Source organism: Lolium rigidum, chromosome 1 (assembly GCF_022539505.1).
Source record: "Lolium rigidum isolate FL_2022 chromosome 1, APGP_CSIRO_Lrig_0.1, whole genome shotgun sequence".
Taxonomy (NCBI): Eukaryota; Viridiplantae; Streptophyta; class Magnoliopsida; order Poales; family Poaceae; genus Lolium; species Lolium rigidum.
In genome coordinates this window covers 84,074,737-84,097,536 of record NC_061508.1, presented here as the reverse complement: position 1 = coordinate 84,097,536, position 22,800 = coordinate 84,074,737, and the positions used below count along the sequence as shown (strand labels likewise).

The window sequence follows — 22,800 nt, the reverse complement described above, 5'->3', positions numbered from 1 at the left end:
ACTTATAACCTCGTTTCCATCCACACCGCATCCGGAACCTCCCAGATCCGCATTGTCTCCATCGGGCCTGGTGAGGCACGGCGCTCCCCAGATCCGCATCGTCGCCGTTGGGCCTGGTGAGGCACGGTGCTCGCCCCTTCCACCTCTGCAATATTAGTACCACCTCGCTTTTCGATACAAATTCACATCAGTTTATAAAGGTCAGATTTCTGGATATCAACAAGCCTCCTTAGAAGAACAGAAAGTAGCAGCAACATTCGGCGTAAGAGATCTAATGATGAGAAAGGAAATAACTGCTCCCATGTGAGCGGGAGCGATTGAGAGGAGCACAACAGGCAGGAGCTAACAGCTACGACAGAGACGAGAGGCGCCACCGATGTTGCCATCCCGAGATGTGGAGCGAACGCCGGCGGCCAGATGCGGTGGTGGAGACCTCGGCTAGCTGGCAGCGTGTGCAAGAGCGGCTAGCCCGCAGTAGGAGAACGCCCCGGCGGCAAGAGCAGCGGGTTGTGGCCGACCGCCGGCCAAGACTGCAGCGTGTGCTAGAGCGGCTAGCCCGCAGTAGGAGAATGAGGAGCAGAGGAATATTGAGAGACCCTCGTGAAAGTGGCGGCGCCTGGGATAGGGAATCTCTAGCGCGCCTAGGGTTGTCCTTCAACCTTGGGCCTTCGGCCGGCCGGTCTGGCTGGAGTAGCTGGGCTCCTCTCCTACATGCGATCGATCTTCTATGACATCTTTCAGATTACAAATTTGACGTAGAACTTTTACCATTCCTGATGACCTGCTGCTGTCTGACACATGTTCTGCTGCAAAACACAAACTCCGTCTATGTGGTATGTTTTTCTGATGCCTCTAAGCCAATGTCACGAGTGCTACGATTTTGTTGTAGTGTGAGTGTTAAGGCGAAGGGAGATTTTGTTGTAATGTGAGTGTTAAGGAGAAGGATTGTTTGTGTTTTCTTTAAGCAGGAAAAAGAGATGTGCACAAGCATAGGCCAAACAAGCCTCGTCTCTACACGAGACCTTGCCAAGCCAAAATTTGGGTACGCCAAAGAAATATGCTGCTACGCACGTTGCGCTACGTGGGTGTCCAACCTGATTTCTTGACGATAATATATACATGTACAAAATACATGTACGAAGCAAGACTTTATTGGCTTGGACATACCAAATTACCAATGGTATCGGCATTTCGAACGAGCACCATACACCAAAAAAAACTGTCATTCTTGAAGGTACTTGTGCTTCGTTAAGAGCGATTTGTCATTTCGCAACGCGCGGACATGTCATTACAGACGATTCACTAGATCGTTTGAGTTTTTTCCTCTCGATGCAACGCACGGGCACTTTTGCTAGTACTGCATAAAAACAGCTACCTAATTTAGTCAATATATTATAACCTATATCAAATCTGACCCCTTCTGCTTCAACCATAGCGTTTTGGATAACTGTAGATGGTAATTCACGCCAATCATTCATTGACACGTACGGGCAGTTTTCCTGTAGATGCGCTATGTGCTACTGCAGCTAGGATTTACCTTCCTTTATTTTCGTGTGAAAAACCCATGCTAACCGGCTCTTTCCGGTATAATACAACAGCGGTTCGGTTACCACTCTCTCTACGATCCTCAAGATTTCTTTTATCCCCACGATCTCCGGTCTTCCGGTTCCAATTAGTTTTCTACCGTGGGACGGTCAAAGCGGTGTGGAGGGGCCTACCATCGAGCGAGAAAAGAGAAATTGGCTGTTCTCCTCCTTCCCACATCTTCACCGTGCTCTTCGCCTGACCTCCTCTCGGCGGCTGGAGCCATGGAAGGTCGGCGGCCTCCTCTCCTTCCCATGGATTCCCATGAAGACTAACGCCGTGCTGGAGCCATGGTCTTACCTCCCATTCTTCCTCGCTTCTCCTGCTCGCCGTGCTGGAGTTCAACCAATCCTTATCCCTGCCGACTCCTCTGTCCTCTCAAGCTGGCCCCAATCCTATCTCAGTCGACTCCTCCTATCCAAGAGAAAATTTAATCTTTGTCGTCCACGCTTTCTCCGGGTTTCGTGCCCTCCTCCTCTCCCTTCCTGGCCGCCCCGGCACCATAAGGGAGGTGCGGCGCCTGCCGCGGCGGGCTGCGACGACTATGGCCCAGATCGGTGTGGAGGGTATGCCCCCGTGGTGGAGGTGCTGCCGGCTCCACTTTGGGCTGTGGAGCCGGAGTCCTACGCAGAGCAGCAACGACGGCGGGCGCTTCCCTCGCGTCGGCCATGCCTTCTCCTCCTCCCGTATGCGGAGCCGGAGTCCCGTGTCGAGCCGCCGCTCGCCAACAGCGAGCACTTACCTCATGGCGACCATACCTCCTTCTCATTGGTCTTCGTGTGTCCGCAGGGTGCCAGTGAGTTCCTCCAGTGCTGGGTCCATCCAGCGAGGTCACTCCCGCGGAGCGTGCAGATCCGCCGCCATCCTCCTGTGTGGTGGATGTGCTTGATGGCCAGGTCAAGAGGCATGGTACGGTTCCTGCTGCCCATCGATAGTGAGAACTGCAAAAGGTAGTAGCAGGTAAGCTATCTTCGCATATATGTTTAGGTGCTAACCTGTGGACTTTGCATATATGTTTAGTACTAACCATGGTGCAAATATACTATTTATTTTTCTTGAATTTGAGTGATAATATAATGATTTAGGTGGTAACCCGTGGAATTTTCTTATGCTTTATTGGTGACTCAATGGAAGGGTTTCATTATTGTCCATTCTTGCATTATACAATCTAGCCTATAGAGATGGGCATGGAGGGATTAGAAGGCACCCTTATAGTGATCGCCACAGTTGCCCCATAATCCCTATATTCAAAGGTCAAGATGGTTGTTTACGTTGGGTGGAGGAACGGACAACCAACTCATTTTATTTGTTCTTCAGGTAACTGTGAATGCTCAATGAAAAAAAAAAGAACTTATGAATGTTCAATGCAATTATGTATGGAAGAGGGATCAATAATTTAAGTATTGTTTTGTTCATTTCAGTATCGATGCCATCTTTCATATTCCCAAAAGATGGTGTTGTAATGTGTCAACTACTTAACAAGCTAAAAAAAAGTTTCTAGAAAGTATCTCTTCTTTCTTAATTTCCCCTATCTATCGTTGCGTTTGGAAAAATGTTTATTGTTCAGATGATTCATATGTGCATCTAAATTGTTTTCACAGGTTCTATGTTTGCTTGCTATTTGCAATGCGTCAAGTTTTTGGTAGCAAGGTGGAATCGAATCTGACTAATCCACCTTTTAGTTTTTATGTAGATTCAAAGTAGTGTGCTTCAGCAGGTACCTACCGTGCATTCCAGGTAAAACTAGTGCTTCAGTGATGTCAATATCTAACATTTCCATTATCGAGAGGTAAAAGGGAAATGCTAAAAAAATCTGAATAAGACATTCGATTTAATGTTGTGTAGTTGTTTATTTTCTTAGATTTTAGTCTATCCAAATTAGTCTTTCAATTACCTTTTCCCATACATGTTTACAAGTCTAGAATTTTCAGCAGTAAATCCTAAACCTATATATTTTTATGTACCAGTCTCCTCATCTATTGAGGTATTGTTTATGATCCATGTGTTTCTTACTGAAATTATATGCATGTATATTTCTTGCATTTTGTTGCCAACATTGTTGATTCATGGATGTTAATAAGTGTTCTTCAACATTGGAAATCTACAAATGAATATAAACTACAATATATAAGAGTAGTAATATACATGGTATCTTCCTCTACTCGCAGGAAATAAGAAATGCATTCACGAAAAGTGAAGCACATGAGAATGTGGGAACGGACTCATATGTTTTGAGGAACGAGGAATCATGGAGAGAAAAGCATAATTTTGTCATGAGGTAATTATACTCATTGTCTTTTTAACGCTTTATTAGTCCTGGGCAGATTTGTCAAAGCATGAATCTACTTTAGCTCTTATATATATGCTCCCAGAACCTGCACCCCTATGTCTTAGATCTTTCCTCGGTGATATTTCCTTTCTCGATGATATATCCTCTTTCTGTCGCTTTTCTTTTTGGTGAATCCATGGATCTTGAAGCACTACTGGGCGGTTGCAAAAATCCATGTAGTTGGATGTGATATCATGAAACATGCTAAACATTCTTGATCTGTTTTCTGCCACTTTGTTCGGGCACGGCTCCAGGTTCTCTCATCTTATCCCCGCTCTTCCTCCGACGTGGATACGGCAAGAGAACCCTCCTCCACATCCGATGCTGCTCAAACAGAAGGAACAACAGAGCCAGGGCCAGGGGTTGAGCAGAAAGGGAATAGCAGCACTGACAAAGGTGCCCCGATTTATTTTCTCCTTCCAGCTCCAGCATGCAAGATCTGCAATTGCTCCTTGATTCCACTCCTCTGCAGCGTTCCCGACCTCTCTTTGCTTCTTGCTATTTTAATCTCTAGAGTATTCAGAATAGCAAGCATCAGTAATATTGCAGGAAAATAAGAATAGGAGAAGACGAAGCCGACGATATAATGAAAGAAAAACTTAGCCTCCTTACCGACAAAAGCGTATGGGCTAACTTCGCTGTAGCATCCCCTGGTGACCAGATATCACTGCAAATGGGTCGACTGTTAGGCTGTGATTTCGACTGTTGTAGAATGTGCAATGTTAGGTTAGCTATGGTGGACATGATCTGAATTCAAGACTGTCTGTTGGTCTATGCATATGAACGAAACCTAAGGATAGACAAGGCCAATAGGTGGTGGGATAAGAAAACGCATACAAACACGAGGGGGTTTGCATCTGCACAAGACTTTGCCGGTTCCCATCGCAACACTGGCGACAAGCTCATAATCATCGATTTTCTCTCCCCCTTTTGCTGTGGCAGTCGCGATCTCCACCCCAAGGTAGAAATCATAATGCAGATCATGCTTCTTCCCATTATGCAGGAAAGAACAATGGAGGCCATCTAGGTGGCCGTGCTCTAGAAGGTCATCTAGCAGTATGAGTAATAAGTCTTGATATTTTCTTTTTCGGTTGATGGTTCATTGTTGTAGCATGACTCGATGACGGCCGTGGAGATGGAGCAGAGGGAGAGGAGTTGGCTGCAGAGGTCCCAGCAGAGAAGAATCAGTGAATGCAGTTTGTGGCGCTGATGCTAGCTACCTAGCTTTTTTCCCCTTTGTGTACAAAACAACAATTTCGACTTTGTAATCTACAACTTTCCCTTCAACGGGTATTTTGGCTATTTGTGCATGCATGTTTCCTCTTGGAATAGTCAGTTGAAGTGATCATAAAAGCAACAACTTTGTCTACCATGTATCATGCCAATTTTGAATGTTCTGGTTGATCAACTATGCTAAAGACTGAAACATTTTCTTCTTAATTCAGATTATACGAATATATTCATGAAAATGCAACATATACACTCAACTGTCATATAACACTCTCAGGAAGGCCTTCCAGACGCGAGGATTAATTAGTTGGTGATGACAACGAGTGGTTCTCGCAGTCTGATGAAGCTATCCAATGTTTTTTTCCCAGCTTATGCATTTGTTTATGATTGCTTTGTGGTGCCGCAAATTACAAAATGTATTTGCAGACCGAGTCTTTTGTTTATGATTGCTTTGTGGTGCCGCAAATTACAAAATGTATTTGCAGACTGAGTCTTTCTGCCATTCGCACCAAGTAACTTCTATTTAGTACTTGCAAATTTAATTTCTTCAGAAACTTTCTGTTATGCCTGATAACAACGGACCTTCTTTGGCTTCCAATATTGGCACTGAATATATTCCTGCTGAAAGGTTGCTTGGTAATAGATTAATCATGGAGATATTTCAGTATGATAAGAATGCTTGAATTTGTCCCTTCCTCTTCGTAATCAATTTAACAAGGATTAGTATTTTTTATATTTAAAGAAGATTAGTAATCCAATTTGTAGCTAAACTTAAGTGTTCCTATAATACTACTGCCAAACCATGCACATTAAAGGGCCATATACTTAGGAAGCCATCTTATGCTCTTAGATAGTTAAGATAAGATGACCCAGACCTCGCAACCAAAATAGCTTACCTCCTTACTTAGGCAGTAACCAAATTATACAGCAAGCAGCTTTCTACAGTGTAATTGCAGCTCCAGTGTAACATGTAGAATTTCTAAGCCAAAAACGTAACTAGATAAGTACAGAATGGAGATCAACGAGGTAGTGTAGTGTACCTACATGCCTTCTCTTCCGTGTTCCACGCAATGAGTGGTGATGCGGCCATTGCCATCCCAGTTGGAGTGCTGGTCGTAGCCGTGCCAAACCTGATGCCGCCTTCCATCGAGCGAAATCAGCAGGACGGGCAGGACATAGGGAATCCGCATCAGCGGATCGATCTCCATTCCGTTGCTTTCCATCCGCCAGCTCCCCGGGTGGGCACCAACTCGGTTTGACTTTGACACCACCGCTGCCTAATCGACGTCGCCAGCTCACCTTCCGTTCCAGTATCACCACCTCCAGCATCATACGCTCAGACTAGCGCGGGACTGGGCGCAAGGAGACCAAATATCTGCGGTGTGCCGAACGGGCGGGCCGAGGAGAACGCCGACGAGCGGCCTGCTGCATCGATTAGGCGGTGGCGGCATCAAATCGAGGGCTGGGTGGCGGCATCAAATCGAGGGCTGTGTGGCCACTAGACTCTGTAGAGAAAGCCAGAGCTACACGCAAAAAAGGGGATCGAAAGTGAAGAGAGGAAGACAGAGAGCGAAGACCACGCGTCTTGTGTGTCCTGAGCTTGCGTGGTGTTTTTCTTTCTGTTTTCTTCTGGCTTGCGTGCAACAAATTCATCTTGGCCACGCCCTTAACTTTTCGGTCTCAAAACATGGGTTTACGAGCTGAATTTTATTATTTAGTAAAAAACAAATCTCGGCTTTATTCTTTGATGATTTTGGATTTTGGTCATTAAGCCTGATTTTCTTAATGTCTGAGCTTATTCATACGCTTCAAGACTAACTACAGTTTGATGCAGATACATTTATTATGGAATAGGTATTTCTAAGGCGGCTCGAGATTTAGCAAATCTTAGTTGACTCATTATTCACTTGATTGTCTTGCAATTTGTGCTGATATGAGAGTTGCAAGTGTTATTCATCCAGTTCAAAATAATTATTCACACAGTACAAAAGAAATTGTTTTTTTAAGGAACAAAAGATATTGTTCATGACTAAAAAATCTTCATCCAGTACAATTTTTTTCTTGAGGTAAAAATTTTTTTTTCATTCGATACAAAAGGATTGACCATGAGGAAAATAATTGTTCAATGTCACAAATACCTATGATAACATCAATAATAAATCTCAGCCGACTGATATCTAGGTGCGCCCATACATTTATACTATATCTGAAAACAACAAGTTTAGATCACATATATTTTAGCATTCATCAAGACTCCAACCAGATAAATATTATGTTTGAACTTAAAATTACCACGGTACTATGTTTGCGAGGTTCTTACTACTTGCTTTCGTAGCTTCGGTGGTGGGAGCCCAAGGTGACTATAATAGCGTTCTTTATGTAAATCTATGCACATGATTAGTGCAGTCTCCACACACTTCAGGGCCTTTTCCTGTTTAATAAAAAAAAACTAGGCGCACCTTCCTCTATTGTAGCACATTATCTAGGTTAAGCTATCATATAGAGTATCTTTTTCGATAAAGTCATATAGAGTATCTACCTGAATATTAGTTGTAACTGCTTTTTCCCGAACATTATAGGTAGCATAGTCTGACAGAACTCTCATGTAGCCAATGTCACCGCACGGGCGCGGCGTGTCGCCGCGCCAAAACTTCCTAGTTTTACAAGATAGACCAACCTAGTTAAATATGCAGCACCCAAGTATGATGTGTTATTACTATAAAACAAGTTTGGAAGCAATGTACTCTGAATGAAATATGCAAACTAAAATCTACGTGATACATTTGATCAGACAAAAACATGAAAGATGTAGCTGTATCCTACAAAGTTTCAGTGCCAGATCTAATTAGATATCTAGGAGCTATGAGATCTAATTGGATATCTAGGAGATATGAAGCATCTCCATTAATTCACAGATACCAGCGGATGTAGTTGTACCACACCTCAATCCCTTGGTTGAAATTGCTGAAAACTCTTCATTTTGTTTTACCCTGTTCCTACAGGCTGAAGTAGTATACACAATAACGATGTGCTTTCTACGCTATTAGATATTTGTGGACTTCATGCACTACAATCAGTTCTGGTTAAAACGAGAAACTATTAGCCCTCGATTTATGCTGGGACACAGAGCCTGTCTAGGGCGAGCACAGAAGAAGTGTTTGTGAAAGTTGAGGAAACTAAGATAGAGCTGCCTTTTGATGTTGCTATTATAAAAAAAAAACGCCCGTCCTAGTAAGTTTATGGGAAAATATTATTTGTTGATGCATATCAGTTCCTCAATTGAATTTGTATCCTTCGATCAGATTGATAGGAAAAATTATCTCTACATCTATCATTAACATTTTCCCTGGTTACGTATATAAACAGAACTTTGGGATGGAGTTTGCTGCTGGGCATCATAGTGTACGAATGTTGGAAGAGGAGGTTATTACCTTGAGGAGGGCGGCGGCGTTCACGCGGGTGCGGGCGGCGGCATTCTCGCGGTTGCAGGAGAAGGCATTCTCATGGATGCGGACGGTGCAACACCCGTGGGAGTAAACCAGGGAAGGGGGCGCACAAGACGTCGTGGGTGAGGCCGGCGGCTCTGATCCCGCCGGTGAGGAGGGCGGTGATGTTCAAGCGGGCTGGGGCGGGGCTGCAGCTCCGAACCTGCAGATGAGGAGGGAAGCTTAATCAATCAAGGAAAAAAAAAAGAGCGCAATTCACACTTGGCCAAAGAAAAACTCGACTATGAAGCTTAGTGAGAATGTCGACAACATAAGATTATTTCGAGAGCCTTTGATCAAATACAAGTTTTTGCCCAAATGCTCGGGGCTACTTTGGAAAAAGAAAGAAAACTTCGAGTATGACAAAATAGAAATGGCGAGAGCCTATGACCAAATGCAAGCATTTGTTCATAGCCTCAGGGGCTACTCCCATCGGGAGCGCTGGTCGCGCACCCGATAGATATGAAAAGCTCGAGAAGGATTAACAATATAGCGGCAGACGATATTAGTTTGTGAAGCCTACAACCAAGCACAAGTCCTTGGCTGTAGCCTCGGGGGCTACTCCCATCGGGAACGCTGTTCGCGTGCCCGATGAAATTATGCAAAAATACAAATAAAAGGAAAGAAGTGAGTATATTTCGAGTTATATAGATAACTCTATATATACTCCCATCGGGAAGGCAAAATAAGTCATCAAATATGACTCAATAAAATGTGCTATTCCAACAACCGAAAAGCACTCGACAATATATTCTCAGAGCGCTGAAAGTCGCGAATAATCTCTGAATGCCGCAAAACTTTACGAAGGTAAGACCCCAGATCCGTTCTGAGCGGCGTGGCACCGTCTCTGACGGCGGTTTGCTACTTTTTTCTGTATCAACAAATGCGAAGAAAAATCCTAACGGACGCGTTAGGTACCCGATAAAATATGACTGGGACTCGACAGAATGGTAAGACCTTAAGCGGCACCTGTCGAAGTTTACACCAGTATCCCGAGATCGTGTCCAGGGACGTGATCTTGAAGTAGGTTTTTGCGGATTGCCACTAGAGCAGTTAACTAGTACCTGATCCGTCAGATGAATTAGCCCCAACTACCATTATCCATGTACAATATAGTATTCGCATATCTAAAAGTTATGCAATAAATTCGACAAGATTATTGAATGACTAAAGTTGGAGAATTTTCTTGATTCTTCGATTCAAGTAAAATCTCGGGGGCTACTGACATAGGCATCCCCAATGGACCTGCCGAAAGTAGTACCCGGGGTTTATTGAAGGCCCAGGACTCGAAGGATGTGAAGATTCGGAAGCCCAATTAATATTAAGGAAAGATAGATTGTATTAGGAAATATAGAAACTTGTAATCTTACGGGACAGGCATGAAACCCTCTTGGACTCTGTAACTTGTGTATCACGAAAACCCTCAGCTCCACCTCCTATATAAGGGGGAGTCGAGGGACAAAGAAATGATCGAATCTATAGTCAACAGAACCCTAGTTTTTACAATCAGCGAGTACTTTTTGGCTGAAACCTTCGAGATCTACTTGCCCTCTACTTCCAGCAAAACCCTAGTCTACAATCTGTAGGTATTGACAAATTAATCCTTTGTCAATGATCGGTATGACAACAGGCGAGAAGATCGACATGACAACAATCGGAGTAACTCTGGGAACCGTGGCAACTATAAACCACGGCCTCCGAGGACCCCCGAGTTACCCTTCGCTGAGCAGATAAACGCCCCTTGCTACTTGCACGCGTACATCGATCCTAAGGATGACAAGAAGAAGTCAAGTCATTTGCTCAGAGATTGTCGACAGTTCATTGAGATGCAGAAGCTCATCCAGCAGCAGCAGCCGATTGTCGATAGTTTCGAGAAGGGAGATGAAGAAGCTCACCCAAGAAATCAACCTGGCTGAAATTATCATGGCCAACATTCCTGAATACATCGACTGGTCATCTCAGAGCATTTTGTTCAGCAGAGCAGAACTCCCAATGAAAATTCCAAAGCCAGGACATGTTGCATTAGTAGTCGAAGCGCAAATTAGAGGATTTAATATGAGCAAGGTCTTCATGGATGGTGGAAGTGGATTAAATCTGATATTCCTCAACACAATAAAAAAACATGGGAATTACGATGAGGATGCTGGAAGAAACAGATACTTGTTTCCACGGGATTTTCCCTACTTTACCGGCGTACTCTCTTGGCAAAGTTTACTTGAACGTTGTCTTTGGGAAACCCGACAACTTCAGAAAGGAAAAGATCGAGTTTGAAGTAGTAAACTGGGAATCACAGTACCATGCTATACTCGGGAGATCAGCTTACGCCAAGTTCATGGTTGTGCCACATTATGCGTACCTCAAGCTCAAGATGCCTGGGAACAACGGAACAAACATCACAGTCTATGGAAGTTTTTCACGCTCAGATAATTGTGATCGCGAGTTTCAGAAGATTGCTGCCAAGTTTGGCTCGAAACAAAAACTTGATGACTACCCCTCTAAATCGTCAGCACTCGATGATAAGGAGGACGAACGCGTCAAAAACTAAAGAAGAAACCGGACGACCTCGCTCTGAAAGCTTCGACAGTAGAACCTTTGGCAACTGATGGCAAGGTCATTATTGAAGGAAGCAAAACTCCAGTACTTGCCGCAAGCACTCCTGATGACTCCAGTGATGCCTCCAAAGCCATCAGCACGTTGGATAAGATCGAAGATAAGAAGAACCCTCCTCTCGTTTAAAAGGATGGGTGTCGTTATATTTAGTTTTTTCTCTTTTCAATAGGTCTCTTTTAGCCCCTTAGTTCTTGCTTAGTTTATTAATGAAGACTCAAGTTCCATTTTTCTGAAGTATTGCAGTAATTCGGGTTACCCGAACAAAATTATCAAGACCTCTGTTCGTATACTACATCGAACATTTGTCTAATTGAAAATACGCCCAAGATTGCACTCTAAAAGCATCTGAAATTACGAGTGCTACGATGCAAAACTGATGGGAATCTCGCTTTTTATCCTTTGCTACAGACGCCTCAAGAGTACAAGAGAGCCGCAGATAGAAAGGATCATGAAACACATATAAAAACGACCTATGTCTGGTACTTTAAACTGTTGGAGATATGCCCAAGATGCAATAATAAAGTGGTTATTATATATTTTTATGTTTATGATAAATGTTTGCATACCATGCTATAATTGTATTAACCGAAACATTGATACATGTGTGTTATGTAAACAACAAGGAGTCCCTAGTAAGCCTCTTGTATAACTAGCTTGTTGATTAATAGATGATCATAGTTTTGTGATAATGAACATTGGATGTTATTAATAACAAGGTTATGTCATTGATGAATGATGTAATGGACAAACATCCAAATAAGCGTAGCATAAGATCATGTCATTAAGTTCAAATTGCTATTAGCTTCCGATACATAGTTACCTAGTCCTTCGACCATGAGATCATGTAAATCACTTATACCGGAAGAGTACTTTGATTACATCAAACGCCACTGCGTAAATGGGTGGTTATAAAGTTGGGATTAATTATTCGGAAAGTATGAGTTGAGGCATATGGATCAAGAGTGGGATATTGTCCATCCCGATGACGGATAGATATACTCTGGGCCCTCTCGGTGGAATGTCTTCTGATTAGCTTGCAAGCATATGAATGGTTTATAAGAGATGACATACCACGGTACGAGTAAAGAGTACTTGTTGGAGACGAGGTTGAACAAGGTATGGAGATACCGATGATCAAACCTCGGACAAGTAAAATATCGCGTGACAAAGGGAATCTGTATCGTATGTAAATGGTTCAATCGATCACTAAGTTATCGTTGAATATGTGGGAGCCATTATAGATCTCCAGATCCCGCTATTGGTTATTGGTCGGAGAGAAGTATCAACCATGTCTGCATAGTTCACGAACCGTAGGGTGACACACTTAAGGTTTGATGTCGTTTTAAGTAGATATGGTATATGGAATGGAGTTCGAAGTTTTGTTCAGGGTCTCGGATGGGATCTAGGACATCACGAGGAGGTCCGGAATGGTCCGGAGAATAAGATTTATATATAGGAAGTCATTTTCTAAGTTTGAAAATGATCCGGTGTATTTATGGAAGGTTCTAGAAGGTTCTAGAAAAGTCCGGAAGAAATCACCATGGAAGGTGGGGGACTCCACCAAGCTTGGCCGGCCAGCCATAGGGAGGAGGAGTCCCAGGTGGACTCTACCTAAGGGGGCCGGCCACCCCATCAAGGAAAGGGAGGAGTCCCAACCAAGTAGGATTCGTCCATATGGCAGTTTCTGAATTGGGGTCTTATTCGAAGACTTTGGGAAAACCCTTAGGGGTTCCACCTATATAATGAGGGACAAGGGGAGGGAGCCGGCCACTTCAACCACACCTTGGCCGCACCCCTAGAGGCACCAAGGCCGGTGCCCCCCTCTCCCCAAACCCTAGCCGCCCCTCCTCCTCATACACCTCTAGTAGTGCTTAGGCGAAGCCCTGCCGGAGTTCTCCACCACCACCGCCACCACGCCGTCGTGCTGTCGGGATTCTGAGGAGGATCTACTACTTCTGATGCCCGCTGGAACAGGGAGAAGGACGTCGTCATCAACACCGAACGTGTAACCGAGTATGGAGGTGCTGCCCGACTGTGGCACCGTCAAGATCTTCTACGCGCTTTTGCAAGCGGCAAGTGATCGACTACATCCACCACGAGATCTAATCTCGTTAACGCTTAGCGATCTTCAAGGGTATGTTGATCTTCACCTCTTTGCTACCATCTACTAGATTGGATCTTGGCTTGTTGTTCGTTCTTGCGGTAGGAATTTTTTTGTTTTCTATGCTACGAATCCCATCAGTGGTATCAGAGCCGTGTCTATGCATAGATTGGTTGCACGAGTAGAACACAATTGTTTTGTGGGCGTTGATGCTTTGTTGTCTTTAGTTCGTGTACTTTGCATCTTGTGGGATGGTGGGATGAAGCGGCTCGGGCTAACTTTACATGACAGCGTTCATGAGATTTGCTCCATGCTCGACATGCAACTTGTATTGCATAAGTGGCTTTGCGGGTGTCTGTCTCTCCCACCATAGTGAAGATTCAATTTAGTATTTCTATTGACAACACTAGTATCACCGTTGTGGTTCATGTTCGTAGGTAGATTGGATCTTACTCGAAAACCCTAAACCACGTAAAATATGCAAACCAAATTAGAGGCGTCTAACTTGTTTTTGCAGGGTTTGGTGATGTGATATGGCCATGATGTGATGATCAATATGTATGAGATGATCATTATTGTATTGTGGCAACCGGCAGGAGCATTATGGTTGTCTTTAAATTTCATGTTGATGTATTATTTCAAAGTAGTTGTAATAGTTGCTACATGGGGGAACAATCATGAAGACGACGCCATTGACCTTGACGCTATGCCGACGATGATGGAGATCATGCCCGTTGATGATGGAGATCATGTCCGTGCTTTGGATATGAAGATCAAAGGCGCAAAGACAAAAGGGCCATATCATATCACATATGAATTGCATGTGATGTTAATCCTTTTATGCATCTTATATTGCTTAGACCGCGACGGTAGCATTATAAGATGATCCCTCTCACTAAATATCAAGATAATAAAGTGTTCATCCTTAGTATGCACCGTTGCTAAGACTTGTCGTTTTGAAGCATCACGTGATGATCGGGTGTGATAGATTCTACATGTGCATACAACGGGTGCAAGCCAGTTTTGCGCACGCGGATACTAAGGTTGCCTTGACGAGCCTAGCATGTACAGACATGGTCTCGGAACACGGGAATACCGAAAGGTAGAGCATGAGTCATATGATTGATATGATGAACACTTTGAGTGTTCGCCTTTGAAGTTACATCTTGTCTCGTGATGATCAGACTTGGTGTAGTGGATTGGGTTCATGTGATCAGTAAGACAATGCGAGGGATATTGTTTTGAGTGGGAGTTCACCTAGTTTAATTTTGTAGAATTAAAATTTGAACTCAATTTGTCATAAACTTAGTCTAAAATCTGTGCAAATATGTTGTAGATCATGGCGTCCTCATCAATCAATTTTAACCAGTTCCTAGAGAAAGAAAAGCTTAAAAGCAATGGTAGCAACTTCACCGACGGGTTCCGTCATGTGAGGATTTTCCTCAATGGCGGAAATCTGCAATATGTGCTCGAAGCACCGCTAGGTCCCCCACCACCACCTGCAGTATCTGAGGATGTAAACAATGTTTACGAGACTCGGATGACTCGGTACTCTCAAGTTCAGTGTGCAATCCTGTGCAGTCTAGAGGCAGAGCTCCAAAAGCATTTTGAGCACCACGACCCTTGTGAGATGATCTGTGAGCTCAAAGTTATCTTTGAAACTCATGTGGCCGTGGAGAGCTATGAGGCCTCAAAACAATTCTTTGGCTGTATGATGGAAGAGGGCAGCTCCGTTAGTGAGCACGTGTTCGCTATGTCCGGACACGCGAAGAAGCTCAGTGACTTGGGGATAGTGATCCCTAACCAGCTGGGTATTCATTGTGTCCTCCAATCACTGCCACCAAGTTACAAGAACTTCATGATGAACTACAACATGCAGAACATGAACAAAGAGTTACCTGAACTCTTCTCCATGCTAAAATCTGCTGAGATTGAGATACAGAAAGAGCACCAAGTGTTGATGGTCAACAAAACCACCAGTTTCAAGAAGCAAGGCAAACCTAAGAAGGGCAACTTCAAGAAGGGCGGCAAGAAAGCTGCTGCACCTCCTGAGAAGCCTAAGGCTGGTCCTAAACCTGATACTGAGTGCTATTACTGCAAGGAGAAGGGGCACTGGAAGCGTAATTGCCCCAAGTATTTGGCTGATCTGAAGAGCGGCCTTGTCAAGAAGAAAGGTATATTTGATATACATGTTATAGATGTCTATCTTACTGGTTCTCGTACTAGTGCCTGGGTATTTGATACTGGTTTGGTTGCTCACATTTGTAACTCGAAACAGGAACTACGGAATAAATGAAGCCTAGCGAGGGACGAGGTGACGATGCACGTTGGAAATGGATCCAAGGTCGATGTGATCGCTGCCGGCACGCTCCCTCTACATCTACCTTCGGGATTAGTTTTAAACCTCAATAATTTTTATTTGGTGTTTGTGTTGAGCATGAACATTATATCTGGATCTTGTTTAATGCAAGACGGTTATTTATTTAAGTCAGAGAATAATGGTTGTTCTATTTTTCTCTACTATATTAAATGGCTAGAGGTGGTGTCCCATGGTACGTCGTCTGATCGTCTCTTCCCGGCCGCGTTGCTCGTTCCTCGTCCGCTCCGCACGCTCCTGAGAAAACCGGGGAGAACCGCAAGGAGAAAAGAATGCGAGAGAGCACAACCGCTACACGCGCAGTTGACTCCATTTGTGCCACACCCACGACCTACGCAAAACCGCCCCTTCAGGTTCATCTGCTCCCGCACCCTCCGCAGTCCCACGCGCGCCGCCGAAGTGCACATCCCTTCATGCTTCCTAGCGCCACCGCCGCCGCTCTCCGCTCTCCGCTCTCCCTCGTGTTAGTTCCATCGAGTTAGCACTGCCAAGAACCGCAGACAACGTGATTATGGGTTCAGGCGCCGCCAAGATCTGCGCTCTGGCGGAACCACCGCCGTCGTGTAGAGCTGCGGGGTCATGGGCGGGGAGGAGGGCGGATCGACCAGGCACAACACGCGCACGAGGCCGACGGCGAGCGAGGAGCAGAAGGCGCAGCATGGCGGCGCTGGCTGGGGCCGTGCGTGGCGCGGTTGGTCCACGGGCACGGGAGCCGCTGGGGCGAGCCGGCGGGTCGCGGGCGGCGTGGAGCACGCTGGTACTGCACGCTGGAGGAGGTGAGCAACCGGTGGCCGGCGGGGGCGGAGCGGGTTCGGCCGCCCGCAGGAGCGAGGCGCTTCCGGTGCTGTGCACCGTGCTGTTGCTGATGTTTCGCGTTTCGCGCGTGCTGCTTGGGCTGGTGCCAGCTTGATGCTGCTGCTGCTCATGCCATTTGCAAGCGCGCTGGTTGGGAAGCAGAGTAGCGCGTGTGGTGGTGCAGGTTAGCCTCGTAATCTTTCAATTGCAAGTTTTTTACCAACATTCCTCTTGCCGCGTAATTGTTGTGCTGGTAGCACCTACTATGACGCTAGCTGCCACTGTCGATGTTTCTGACGCTGTGAATACCTCTGAATTTCTTTGGTATGCTTAGTTATCTGGTTAGTTGGATCCAATATAATGTCATTTGTTAATCCTTTTGGTTCTTTACACCTCCAGTCACATGAAAAAAATTCATAATTGTTGTGTATGGAATTGGTTCTCATGTATATACTTCGATAGAATACTTTGTTTCAGTACTACATGCTATGAAAAAATAATCTCCTTGCATGATAGAACATGGCATTGCCAATTGATCTCTCGGTTTGTTCAGCTGCTTGATATTCCCTCTCGGTAGTCATGTTCACTAATTTTGGCCAACTGGATCAGGTGTGTTTATAACCTGTTTGAATCCAATCCGTGAAAACTGGTGACGGCGGTGCTTCACTTTGCTTCGATACTACGAATAGTCAATTGTTTTGACTTAGTTTTTTTTCTATAATTTGTAGTTTCTGGGTCACTATTAGTCACCAATTACTTAGTGTTACTATTTCCTCCTAATAGTAGCAGATGGGCAAGTACCACATTGTTTGTCCCCTTGTCTGTTGGGTGAATGTGTTCACTAACTTGCGTACTTGTCCCAGGTTGATGCTCAAGTAGTGCTTGTTAACGGGAACAATGTCGCAGATACCATTTCCAATCTTGTTGCTCAGCACTAGATACAGATCCTCGTCGTCGGTGCCAGCAGGGGCTCCTTCAATAGGTAGGCAGCTCATCATGCTTGTGCTGTACTGATTCATGACGATGAATGTGCACGCTTCCGTTCGATCACAATGGATGACATGTCTTTTATATATATGTTATATACTTCCGTATGGTAGTACATGAGATGTGGGTGTAGTTACACCCAGGAGTAGGAAGTATTTATCCTATATATATATATATATATATATATATATATATATATATATATATATATATATATATATATATATATATATCGAAACAATTGACTAGGACGTCCTCCAAAATCTGTAAGGGTGTCCCCAGCTTTTGCACAGCGTATGTTGTTTCAAAGGATGAATCGTCTTCGGTTTACATTCCGGGATCAAAGATTGACGTGACCTCTGGCTCTGGGGTACCGAAAGGCAACTCCAGCAGCTCCAACACCGAAGTATTTTCAGAGGATTCGTCCCTGGTATCAGGTGACATGCTACAAGCAGTTACTGAAAGAGTGTCAAAGATTCTTTTATTTTACATTGTTTCTGCATTTAGCCTGTTCTACTTTGTTTATTCTTCTTGCTTTCACTAAAGTGGAAAAGGGAAAAAAAGAAGTCTCTGTTATATTGATATAATTAAAGGCATCTTGTGATCTAAGAACTTGATTATCAATGGTGACAAGCTTAGCTTGAAATTACAAGGATCTTTATTGATTGTGTACCCCTTTCCTAAGGAACTAAGAACCTTAATGGTTTTCCCCATTTTAGTTGTTCAAATGTGTTCATCATATTTAGCATCTGGAAGGCATGATTACCAGTTGTTAAAGAATTCTTTATAGGCAACCTTTAGAAGAAACAAGCTTAGGCAGAATATTTTGCATCTGCTATTGCAAAGTAATTTGCATAACTTGGTAGGTGTATATATTGAGGGTCTCACATGGGAAGTAAAATAAGCGTAAAATGCAAATGAACACCTAGAGTTGCTTCTGCATGTACCTTTTTTCAATGCAAACTATAGTCACTTGACAAATTTTCATGATTATTTTGTCATTGAAATGGTTCTGCCGGTTCCACTGCCCAGCACATTTTTGGTTTGTGGGACAAACATGTTTGTTCAAATGCCTAAAGGTTTGATGCCGAACTGTTCATATAAGCTTGCACCTATTTTTGTTGTCAGATAATGATTATTCTCATACATTAGTTTAAGAACACTGATTTTTTTGGGAAGCTTTGTCATTAAATTAATCTTGGTTTCGTCTTCATGTCATGCAGAGTTGTATGGAGTGTCGAGGACTTGTAGCTTGGGGTGGCCACAGGTTGCAGGCTATCATGATGTGTTGGATATGTTCTTCAGAGAACAGGTGATGTACTAACGACAGGTCCTGAATTACACACTTCTAAATTTTGAGGGAATTCTTTTCTTTGTAAGCATTCTTGACCCCCTGTTGATTCTCAGTACTTAATTTACTGCCGCATGTCTTAGGCTCACGATTTCAAACTAAGAACCATTTTTGCTGATGTAGGCATTGCTCAGCCTTTGTTTCTGTTCCATAGTACTACTTCTACCTTATGATGTTAAAGTTAATTGTGACTATGTCTAAGCCGTTTTCTTGGTAGAGATAGGCTTATATCATTTATCACGGAGACTCTGGTTCATCACTGTTTCATCGCCTTCTTTACTTATCCATTTCTAATTTCGACTCAAAGAAGTGAGGAAATTGTAGGGGATTACTATCAGGGATTATAAATATATATCTATATTACAAAATCTGGTTCAGACATTCTTTGCCCGCTCTTCTCTTCTGTTATGCTTATTTCTTCCTTGACCTGGTTTCCATCCGTATCATCATAGTTCATCATATTTGACCCCACTAGCTTTCAAGATGCATGTTGTTGTTTCTTTCTAATTAGATTTGTTACTGCTTCCTTTCATGATATTTTCTTTTGCCTGACCCAGGGCTCATTGGTTGGTGCCATGAGCCCATGAGCTTCCAGGTCAATTGATCTACCTGTAGGATGTTATTCATGGCAGTGTGATTTCTTGCCTAAACCATGAAACCATCAGAAGCAGCGAGAGATAACGGTAAAACATAGCAGAAATACCCAATGTATATTTCTTCTGAAAGATACAACACTATTTGTAGAATGGATCTGTGCTCCTGCATCAGTAATTGTAAAACTTGCTTTTCATCTTGCAAAGCATGCGAAGTCACGGGCATAGCTGACAAAAACAAGTGCAGTCACTGACTTAATATGACAAGTAACTTTTACAATCAATATTGATTGCCATTTCCCTGTGAGTTGGATTTTGGAGGTTAGCTGGTCCCTGTGAGTTGTTAGCTTTTGGAGGTTAGCTACTAGCGTTCCTTTGAGCTGTTGGCTTTTGGAAGTTGGTTGCACGCTTTATTAAAACTGAGAGAAATGGTCGTTGCTGCCTGGTAGCTGATTACCTCATTAGAATTAGTGGATCTTCTTTTTGCTAGCGAATTAAAATGGTACATAATGATGCGCTGGTTAGTTTTCTAGCTGATTACTCTATTGTTAATGGTCTATTAGTACATTCAGATATGCAACAAAAGCTATTGTGTTTCTGCCATGTTTAAACAAGTGACTATTTCTGCAGCTCGAGGTTCTGAGCAGGATACGCCATCCACACCTGCTGATGCTCCTCGGAGCCTGTCCGGACAGGGGCTGCTTGGTGTCAGTGAAGTCTGACACACACTCTTTTTGCATGGTGATCCTTCAGCTGCTGACGGCAAGGCCACCTTGAATACTTGTATGAACACCTTATGTGAAAATGCAGTTACAATTATTACTGTGAACATCTTATGTCAGTTGCTATTACACTTACTGTGTGAATTGCTACTGCCTAGGATGTAAATGTACTACTAAAATGCATAACTGCCAACACAACTGGTTATAGGCATTTTCAAAGTGCGGCTAAAAAACACATGCTATATTTAGTGCAGCCAAAGATATATAGGGGCATTTATAGAAGTGCCTCTAAAAATATATAGAGGCACTATGCCAAAGTGCCTCTAAATATCTTTAGAGGCACTATGGCAAAGTTCCTCTATATATTTTTAAGGACACTATGTTAAAGTGCGTCTAAAGATATTTACAGGCACTATGCAAAGTACCTCTAAAGATATATAGAGGCACTATTTAGAGGCACTATGCAAAGTACCTCCTCATGCCTGGCACTATTGGTTCCATCCTTCTTGGAGCCGGGGCTAGAGCTGCTGCATAGATTGCCGAAACTGGTCGTTCCACGGACACTGCCTCTCCTCCTCGGATTGTAATTGGTTATGCTTACTGATCTTCATGTTTTACATGTAGTACTTGTTTTTATTTCTATCTTTCCATACATAACCAAAAAATGGAAAAGATTCCTCAAGAGTCTCAGGGCCCAGAAGCGCGTGATAAATGCCACCGAAGCCTAAGACTGCGGAGGAAATTAGGTGAAGTACTCCAGATACAAAGTATGGAAAAGTATCTAGAACTTCTCCCCCTGGTCCTACTCCCCAACCTAGAGTAGCGCGGCTCTGTTATGCGCTATTCATGGAGCGACCGTAGAAAACACTCTATTTGAGGACGGTGATGGTGCAAATACCTTCCGCGCTTTTAACCCAACTCAAGCTGAAGAAACTTATTCAATGGTCACGGCTAACCGCTTTTGGTCCCACAGTCAATTTCTTCAGGCAAATCTTGGAGTCGTGTGTGATATATTGGTTCTGGTAATTTGTGAACTGGTAATACCCGATGGCTGGCGGCCAGATGAGTTCCTTTATACTTCCAGACCTCATCTCTCTATTTTTAAATATCCATCTCCTAAATGAACGTGTATGCACTTTGTTTAGATTATTCATATGTATGAATGATGCCAGATACTGTTAATTATAGCTGTTGTTGTATGCGGCAGGTTACTAAGAGGAGGTCAACTAAGAGAGTGAAATCGATGCTTACATGTTCATACTGAAATACCTTTGATCATATCTTGAGTGGACACTTTGATATGGATCTACCTGGATTGATATTTTTTCAATACCAAACATGTCAGTGCTATACTGATATCTAATTCTTAAAGAGGAAAATCTGGAAGAAAACATCTTCAGCAATGGGGGTATTCTGCAATTTTTGTGCCGATAATCAATGTAAGCTGTGATATAATGCACATATATTTTTCTTCGGCATGCAATTACACATTCATCTAGCATTATTGTAGTTTCTATTTATTTCATCTATAACACAAAATCAGGAAAGAGAGATATACAGACATTGCCAATCTACAGTAGACCTGATGATGGGGATGAAACCTGGTCCTTTCGTAACTTAAAAAAACAGGTCAGAAAATTATCAAACAAATATTTATAGTCTCTTCCGTTGGTTTACAAAATGAGTTCAAACAAAAATTAAGACCAAATATCATCTTCTCTGGAAATATTACATAGATGCAATTGGTTTATGTCATGAAATAAGCCAGGGTACACATGTATCACTATATTTTATATCCATTTATTTTCTGCTAAAAATACATGTTTGGGTTGCAAAATTGTTTAGAAGGCAGTGGTTGGTAAAGCAGTCTGTCAGGTGGAAATGTGTGTCCTTATAAAAAACAGTTTCCATATTCAACTTGTTGCTTAAAATGGTATTCTCTATTTCCAAAAGACTCAGGTTTACCACTGATTTGTGATAATCACAGATAATTGCTGAAGGTGCTAGGAGGATATTCCACCCTGATGACAAACTGCCACCATGGTGTGAAGAACTGGAGCGCTATAACTGTCCGCTCGATATTCTCGCCGCCTGGAATCGTGGCCCATTGGTCCAGTGAATTTGCTGTGCAACCTTTGTCAGCTTCCTACTGATAGTTTAAAGATATTTTGCTTAATTATACCACACCAGCATGACTTCCTCCGTATTATTACTACTTGATAATATATTCCTTGTTGTTGTTCACCAATAGTTGAATCATGCTCATAGATCTATGTCCCATGCAACTAAACTATGGCATGTTTCTCATAGTTGGAAATGTCTCATCCAACAAAACACAAACTTTCATTTAATGTACAGAAGTGCAAGCTTGCTGGATGTTTCAGTTTTTTCTTCTGAGCCTGCTTTGTAATTCGCTAACTGTGGAATGTGTGATATTAGTGTGGCTTTTTAATTGACAGAGTTGTGCAAGGAGTGAGATTTCTGGGACTACTTTGTCAAAATAAATGAATTTTATTTTGTCGTGTGAGTGCCCTCTTGCCTTCTTTATGGATACTCGCGGACATAAATCAGTTTATCCACAACCCCAGGCATGAAACATGTGAAGTTTTGATCAGTAGATAATACCATAGTGTGCA

The 22,800-nt window shown here is 43.2% G+C and overlaps 3 long non-coding RNA genes across 3 annotated transcripts; all 3 read left to right on the top strand.

Moving 5' to 3' along the window:
* Positions 1-3,597: 3,597 nt before the first annotated feature.
* LOC124687319 lies at positions 3,598-5,223 on the top strand. The gene is made up of 2 exons (XR_006998187.1): positions 3,598-3,862; positions 4,917-5,223. It is a non-coding gene; the product is annotated as an uncharacterized LOC124687319 (long non-coding RNA).
* An 11,373-nt stretch (positions 5,224-16,596) lies between these two features.
* On the top strand, positions 16,597-19,000 carry LOC124676770. The gene is made up of 4 exons (XR_006993789.1): positions 16,597-16,695; positions 17,375-17,493; positions 17,748-17,935; positions 18,722-19,000. It is a non-coding gene; the product is annotated as an uncharacterized LOC124676770 (long non-coding RNA).
* Positions 19,001-19,326: 326 nt separating this feature from the next.
* LOC124676776 lies at positions 19,327-22,474 on the top strand. Its single transcript, XR_006993792.1, has 3 exons — positions 19,327-19,532; positions 20,073-20,225; positions 22,152-22,474. It is a non-coding gene; the product is annotated as an uncharacterized LOC124676776 (long non-coding RNA).
* The last annotated feature ends 326 nt before the right edge of the window (positions 22,475-22,800 follow it).